This window comes from Thermobia domestica, chromosome 17 (assembly GCF_964235325.1).
Source record: "Thermobia domestica chromosome 17, izTheDome1.hap1.1, whole genome shotgun sequence".
NCBI lineage: Eukaryota > Metazoa > Arthropoda > Insecta > Zygentoma > Lepismatidae > Thermobia > Thermobia domestica.
Genome location: NC_137470.1, coordinates 184,240,383 through 184,248,989, shown reverse-complemented (window position 1 = coordinate 184,248,989; position 8,607 = coordinate 184,240,383). Strand labels below are relative to the sequence as shown.

The 8,607-nt window shown below is 33.9% G+C and overlaps 1 long non-coding RNA gene across 1 annotated transcript; it reads right to left on the bottom strand.

Annotated features, from left to right (window-relative positions):
- Positions 1-966: 966 nt before the first annotated feature.
- On the bottom strand, positions 967-8,359 carry LOC145673864 (uncharacterized). Its single transcript, XR_014128833.1, has 3 exons — positions 8,267-8,359; positions 5,809-5,870; positions 967-3,228 (listed from the first exon to the last, which is right to left on the bottom strand). It is a non-coding gene; the product is annotated as an uncharacterized LOC145673864 (long non-coding RNA).
- Positions 8,360-8,607: the final 248 nt, after the last annotated feature.

Here is an 8,607-nt window from a genome sequence, read left to right as displayed (position 1 = left end):
TTTGGCTATCTGGGGGCTCCGCGACCAGGCATCTAAGTTTGCTCGGCCTACGGACTCGCATTTCTTATCTATCGCCCTTTGCATCAACAGTGAATTTCCTGAAGTTGCTCTTCATATTTCCTGAATCTGCCCATCCGGGGTCTTCGCCCCTCACACACTGTCTTTGCTCGGTCTACGGCCTCGCACCTCTTGAATCCACAATTCTGTCGTTTCTTTTCCTATTTCAACTAAATAAAAGATAAGATTTTGTATCCCAAGAAAACGCCCATTTAAATAGCATGGGAATTTCATCTTCCCCTTTTAGACCCCTAAAAAAATTAAAAATATTCACTTTTGTCAAATTTTCCTGTCGGTTAGTCCTCAAAGGCTACAATCATGCCAAATTTCGTCATTCTAACCCTACCGGAAGTGCTTAAACATTTTGGAGTGTAGAAAACGTCCCATATAAATAACATGGGAAAGATTTTTCAGTTCTCTATAAAACCACTCTACGTTTGGAAATTTTTATTTCTGATGACTTACTTAGGTAACTCTAATAAAAAGGTACAAGCATACCGAATTTCAAGTTTTTATTACAATTCTAAGTATCTAAAACATGAGATTTTAGGCCCAAAAAGCCCCATTTAAATAGCATTGGAAAATTATTCATCCTCTCTTTACACCCCCTTAAAATTAAAAATATTCACTTTTGGCAATTTTCCTGTCGGTTAGTTTGGGATACCTACAATCATGCCAAATTTAATCATTGTAGCTCTAGAGGGAGTGTTCAATAATTTATGTCAGCTCATGTAGTTTTATATATAGGTAGTAGTTAGGATACTTCCTACGTCTTACTTACATTGTTTAGATTTTACAGATAACCGTTTTAGAATTAAAACTTTCTTAACATCTTTTAATGAAAATATTATTACTTATCAAAACGTGATTTAAAGATAGTAACAAAAAATATAAGAGAGAAATAAAATACATTTTATTTCCAAACTTACTTACATTTTTTTTACAAAGTTCAATTCATATATGATATATGTTCAAAAAAATCTATGTATGCTTACACTGTAAACCTCAAGGATGTAGAATGATTTTTTTGAGAGTATGCTAAGGTTAGTAAAGATTGTTTTGTCAATGAAATGATTAACGAATTTTCGCAGATGGAAGTTTACTATTATGTGTTGAAACTGAAATTTTCAGAACTAAGACTAACTCACTCAAAGAAGTGCATATAATTATCTGAGTTTAGGAAACAAAACATTTGTACAATATATAGTCTTTCTCATCTTCAGGAAAGTTCAATATGCTTTCAGTTTCTTAAAGTAACAGAAGTCTCTCTTTGTTTGCACTGTCCTAGATCGACTTCACACGGATTCATTATAACAGAAATTACAGAACTCCAAGTAAAAAGGAACTTGAATATTGCTTAAAAGACACTTTTAAGTTTATAATACATGTAATGGGAAAATATTTGACTCATAGGACTTTCCAATTAAACATTGGATTTATTTCTTTTTTTCTCGGAACGTTTGACTACACTGTGACATTTTACTTTTATTTTTGTTTCTGTTTAATTTTCTTTCAAATTGTTCTTTCAAGTTCTATTGTAATGAGACAAAACTCAGACAGAAATGAATCAATGATTTCAAAAGCTAAAAGGTTAGAAATATACAGGGCAAGTCAAAATGATGGACCCGAATTAAGAAATGTATTCTGCAAAATCTAATCAGCATACGTTATTATGAGACATGAGCTTCGGAAGGATAACTTTCAAAGTTTAGTCTCCACGCAGTGTTTCCACTTTCTACCACTAGGAGTCAGCAGCGATCAAATAAGGAAAGTAACGATGACTGGAGAACAGAGATATCTGTGTGTGCTTGATTATCAACTATTGGCTTAATGTGTGCCGTACTGCGCCTCATGCTCACATAGAACACTTGTGATGCGATTAAATAAAACTTTAATAGTTTATCTTCCTTAGCACAGTCTCAGAATAGCATATGTTTACTAGATTTAACGTAATAAATGTCTCAATTCGGGTCCATTATTTTGAATTGCTCTGTATGTGTATTCAGAGAAAAAAAAATGCAAAAGACATGAGAAATCACCCTTCTGAAGAAAATAAACTGAAACGAGGGAATGAGATGAACATGTTTTATGTTGCTTGTGAATATTATACATTATGGTAATAGTATGCAAACTTCTAGGTACATTTTCTTTTGTTTAACAATTGAGGCGCCAAGTATCAAAAGCCACCAAATCCATTTTCTACCGAAATTGAGTTATATATCGCTTGTTATGTGTTTCATCTAAAGGAATTCCATGGAGACAGAATTTTGTCTAAAAGCTTAATATTTCATACTAAAAACCTAGTTTAAATATGGGACTTTATATGAGTGTATATGCAGCTTCACTGCACGATTTGCAAGATCACTCGAAACTAAGCGAAATGGATGTAGGGGACTTTGATATTAGGCGCCTCAATTCTTAATTTTCCATACCTTCTACAAAATTGCTCATCTATGTTATGTTATTTGTTGCGAAAAACATAACATGGATGTGCAATTTTATAGGACACATGGAAAATCAACAATTGTTAAAAATCGTTGAGAATGTTTTGTAAATATAGAAAATATAAGCATAATGAAATATTAAAAAGATAGATTCAATAATGTGTTAGAACCCTTAAAAAGTAATTGAACATGTAGATAGTAACACTGGAACGCATATGAATAATAATCACTTATCGCTAAGTTTCTTCAATATGTAAGAAATAACATTGTTTCAAGAAATAAATGTATAACAATATATTAGTTCAAAAAATCATGTATTTTTGATATAGCACCGAATAACTTATATTCTAACTCAAATAGAACACAATATTTTGAATTGTTTTGATGTCCATGAAGTACAACATTAAAAAAAAATACAATGGTATGAAGTTTTGACCAAATGATGGAAATATATGATCAGGGTGCTCAAAATTGTCCTTCTAAAACTACAACAGATGAGTTGTGATTTCTAAACGCAACGCGCCAATAAACCTTCTATTTTATAGAGGGACAATGCTAATTCCAAGGCTTTTCTTCTTTCTTCTCTTCATGTGTTTCCTTCTTCTTGTGATGAATGTGGTGGTGAGATTCTATGTGTTTGTGCTCATGAAGATGATCATGGTGGTGAAAGTAAGGATGCTTATGATAAAAGTATTTTGGATGATGATTTATCTCTTTCTTTTGATGTCTGAAAAGAAAATTAAGTAGAATAGCAATTAGATGATATTTAAAAAAGTACCTCAATCAGAATATTATCTGAACTCTGAAGCATAGCACAGGTTTCCTTTATGAAAATCTCAATATCGTAATAGCAATACATCATACATGCTACAAGTTTCAATAAGGTGTAATCAAAAAGTACGGTGAATGTAGTTGCACAGTGCGATTTATCGATGCTGTATCCATTTCAAGTAGTAAGCCCGGTAGCTTAAACCTTTGGTACAGTCAGTGTCGAGTTTGAACCAGTTGTGACATGTTAGTTGGCTTCTAGAGACAGAAAAGTGAGGACATGCTAAGAGATCTGTAGCGCGCCAAAAATAAGTTTTGTTCTAAACTGCAACAAATTGCCAAAGAAGCTCACGAGATTTTAAAATCAGTGTTTGGCGATGAAGCGGTTTTATTGAATACTGTTTACAAGTGGTATGAGTGATTCAGAAGCGTTAAGGAATCGGTCGAAAACAAGCAACGATCGAGACGTTCTTCAACGTCAAAAACAGATAAAAACATGCAAAAAGTGGCACAAATAATTTGTTCAAACGGGCGGATTACTATTCGAGAGATTTCAGAAGAACTAAACATCTCGTATAGGTAAGTGAAAAGCATTTTAACCACCCATTAAATGGGCGAATGGCTTATATCTTCACCACAAAAAACGCACCTTGCCACGCCTTCCTTTTCATAGGGGAGTTTTAGCCGGAAAAAATGTTCCTGTCTTTCCACATTCCCTTGTTCGCCAGATTTAGGAACATGCGACTTCTGGTTCTTCCCAGAAATTAAAACCGTGCTTAAAGAAAAACTTTTAACATCATTCTTTACATTGATAATGCCAGGACAGAGAAGCTGAAAGTACTTTCAAAAGAAGCCTTCCAGAAATGTCTGCAGTTATAGATTCAACTTTGGGACTGGTGAATTACTAGCCAAGGGAATACTTTGAAAGATATTAAATCAAATTACATGTAAGCTTATTACTTTTTTGTTTCTAATAAAATGATTCACCGTACTCTTTGATCACACCTCGAAACTTAACGTATATTGCAAAAGATATAAATCTAAATCTTAATTGAAAAAAAAAAAACACTAAATATTTGTTTCCTTCCTGGTTCATGTTCACCTCTCGCATTGGTCTCAACATAAGTTAAGTGGTGAACAACATTGTGCCCGTGGGTTCTCTCGGGTGGAATCATGTCTCCTCCCACTTTTACACTCCAAATCTTCTATCATCATTCACTTGCCTAAGTCATCTTCTCCCCTTGCCTAATAGACAAAACATGGGACGAGATTTCATTTCATTTTAAAGACAAGTTGACGTCTTTTATTGCTGAGCTGAATAGAAAATGTATACCATGGATTGGTTCTTGACTCGATTAGCCCTCATCGTTGATGCATTGGCTACACCCCTGCTTCAGACATTAAATTCAGGGTTAGGCTATCTTTCGGAGAGCATCAAACACAGTACCGTGATTGAGATCAACTTTAGCTTTCAGATATTGTGTTATACAACCTCGCTTTTAACAAGAGGTGTGAATACAAAGCAATTGATCAACTGGCTCCAATAGACATTTCATCAACTGATGCAAATATATATATATTACATGCAGGTCTATTAAGATAGAAAGCTCCTCTCTCAGTGCTATTGCAACAATGCAATGAATTAACTAACTAACTAACTCTATGCCCTATGGAACTCGGAGGTTCAATGCCGCGTTCACAAAAGCGATCCACTGACTTATATTCTTAGCTAACTGCATCCAGTTTCTACTTTGTATTCCAATCTCTGCGACATCCATCTTAATATTGTTCTCCCATTTGCGCCTAGGTCTTCCTAATGGTCGTTTTCCGATTGGTCTTCCAGTCAAGACTTTGAAAGCGTTTCTACTTTCTTCCATTCTAGCTACATGACCCGCCCACCTAATCCTCCTAGACTTGACCCTACATGACCCTAACAATGTTGGGTAAACCAGATAACTTATGTAGTTCCTCGTTATGAAGTTTCCTCCACTCCCCATTCTCGTTCCTCTTGGGTCTGAATATTCGTCTCAGGATTTTGTTCTCAAATATTCGGTCTATGTTCTTCCCTCAGAGTAAGTGACCATGTTTCGCAACCATACAGAACAACAGGTATGATTATCGTTTTGTATATTTTAAGCTTCAAATTCCTCGACAGAATTCGCGACGACAAGAGATTTTGAACCGAATAATAACACGAATTCCCTGCTTTTAGTCGACATTTAACTTCTTCGTGAATATGATTTTCCTCTGGTAATATAGATCTTAGATATTTGAAACTATCCACTTTATCAAAAGTATTATTTAATGTTTTAACGCATCTATAATTTGCTGTATTACGGTCCCGACGCACAGTGCAATGAACACTAAAACTAAAGGAAAATGTTATTCATAGCACATCTACATTATACTAGAAATCGCTACTGTCATAGTGATTCTTTAATCTTCTCAATCAAGATATATTTTCAACATAGTTTAATTTAAACCAATACTTTACGTATCTTAAACACAACAGAAAATAGTAAAGATTGTTGTAACTTACTCTTCATGACCAGCTTCGACAATTGAGGCTGCAATAATTCCAATGAAAAGAACAACAACAATCTAAAATAAAAACGAAAAAAATCATATAACGAAATCATAAGTGATCATTTAAAATAAGTATATTCATATTGAAATTGATATTTCTACTAGAAAAAAAATATTTCAAGTTTAAAGTATCACAATGGGATATTTTCAGGTAGAAACAGAAATACACACCAAATATTTATTTTGTGCACTTTCTGTTTTGTATCGTCATTTTAGAAAATGCCATATTTATATGATTTTGATATCCACTTTCATCCTCATTCAAATTCTGAAAGTGATGAGATGGCTACAACTTTAATGTAACCATATTTTTTTTATTGATTGCTAAAATCATTTTGGAAGATTTTTTTTTATGAGAATGATGGACTATATTAAAAATAAAAACGTTGGAACAACGTGTTTCGTTGTTAACAAAAAAAAAAAAAAACTATTTCTTTCCGACATTGAAGCCGTGGTAACCTTCCAAATAGTGGGTATTCAATGTTTAATATTAACACAAATACTTCAACTATACAACCGTAGATACATACCTACATGCATATATTTATTTCAAGAGTGACATAACTCAAAAATTGCCGTTATTGACTTATGGGTAGAAAACGAAAGTTAATCTTGATGTCTATCTCTGGTTAAAAAAAAAAAAAAAAAAAAAGTCACAGATATTCTTCCGAAACTGGGCCCTAGAGAGAACTTCTGTCGTTCTTGCTCCAAGTTGTTTTCACCATGTTTCGAAACTTTGAAACGCTTCTCTTGGAAAATCAGGAGAATAGTGTGTTATAAATGAAAGTTACTGTGTTTTTAACTTAGTAACTCTTGAACCACTACACCGATCTCGATTAAATTTTCAACATAGATGCAGTTCGCGCCTGGGATATTTTTTTTTTTTTTTTTTTTGTCATTTCGGTTTGATGGTACAACTTGGGGCAGGAGGAAACGTGTATAAATTATCGAAATGACCAATATTAGTTTCGAATCTGTAGTTTTCGGTGTTCTGGAGATGAGCAGTGACACTTCCGATGCCGTTTAAATTCAAATTCATCCCCCACAATTTAGGGGAGAGGGAAGGGAGAAAAGATACGTAAAAATGATCGAAAATGACCTATATTAGTATGGAATCCATATTTTTCTTGGTCGTTGACATGGACAGCGACATTCCCATGCCGTTTAAATCAAAATTCAGTCTCAGAACTTGGGGGGAGATATATAAAAATGATCGAAAATGGCTGATATTAGTGTCGAATCTATAGTTTTCGGGGTCGCTAAGATGAACAGTGACAGTTTCGATGACGTTTTAGTTATATATGAGCGTCTCGGGCGAAAATAATTATAAACTCTATCCCGGTAAAATTAAGCTATTCGATGTGCTGGATTGTGATCGAATCACAGAATAGTATGTAGGTAGTTTAATTTCGAAAATGTACCTGCAGATGATAGGGGACGTTTGTTTAGTATGTATTATTGAATTCAATTGCATGGGAATGGTCAATCTTTTTTCCCAATTTACTAGAAAGTTAGAAAATGCGAGATACTCTTATGCATCTTTACACATATCTTGATTAAAATAATTACCTTTCATACCATAATTAGAATGAAGTTATATCTCAGATTTAAGGCTTTTCACTAAACTCACCATTACCTTCTGAATATGCTTTAGGACAAAATACATAATTATAAGTGTTAACAAATAATTATGAGGGTTAATGTCATAATTTAAGATGAAAGATAATGTTTGAGCTAAATAAGAATACAATTATATCCTACCATATACCTAGGTAGGAGGTGTCCCATAGAGAGCGCAACTTTCAAAATGTCCGCCACTTCTTTTGTAGTAAGTTGGCAGCACTGAACGTTACACGATTTTCATCTGCTATCTTAGTGGTTAGTGGTAACGGAGCGACAAAAACCTTATCTATTATCTGGACGGGTAGGAATTCGCCATATTTGTAATAAGTTATCGCTATGACAGCACGCTCCATACCTACACGTAGAAAAAAAAATAGATGACGACCACAGGCTATTCGGTGCTCGGTAACTACAACAGATGAAAATCATATAACGTTCAGTGCTGCCAACTTACTAGCACAGAAATGGCGGGCATTTCAAAAGTTGCGTTCTTTATGAGACACCCTTTATATCCAATACTATTCAGTTAATGGAAACTGCTGGGCAGATAGAAATGATGAGGTGTATACATCTTAAGTCATTAAGTGCAAATCATAAGTGTGATCATTAGTGAAGCAGATAGTTTTCTGTATTTTTCATAAGATTAACTAAGATTAACTAAGATGAATTTAAGGAAAACCTACTTGATATTTAACATCATTAATTAAGATTTATTAAGAAAAAACTCAAATGATATGATCGAGTATATCTTCAACTTTTACGTTAAAGAAAAGAACAATAGATCTTACCCAAAGTTTTACGCCCATTGGTCCAATACAGATTATCTGCAAAGGCACACACAAAGGAGAGTCTCTTCTTGCCACCAAACTGATGATTCAGTAAAGATATGAAGTGGTTTTTATATCAAAAATAGTTGGAAAACACCCATCAATGGAAACAATAAGCGTGTTTCCTTTGTTTTCCAAAGAAAACACAACATGGTTGTTGTTAAGGTAGAAGCAACCATGCTGAAAGAATATTATTTCCTTAATAATTATTGCTGATGCATGGAAGCGTAGCCATGACCCCTCTTCTGGTGTTTCTAGTGAGTGACAAACTAGCTTGACCATCCTCAACAATTAAATATCAG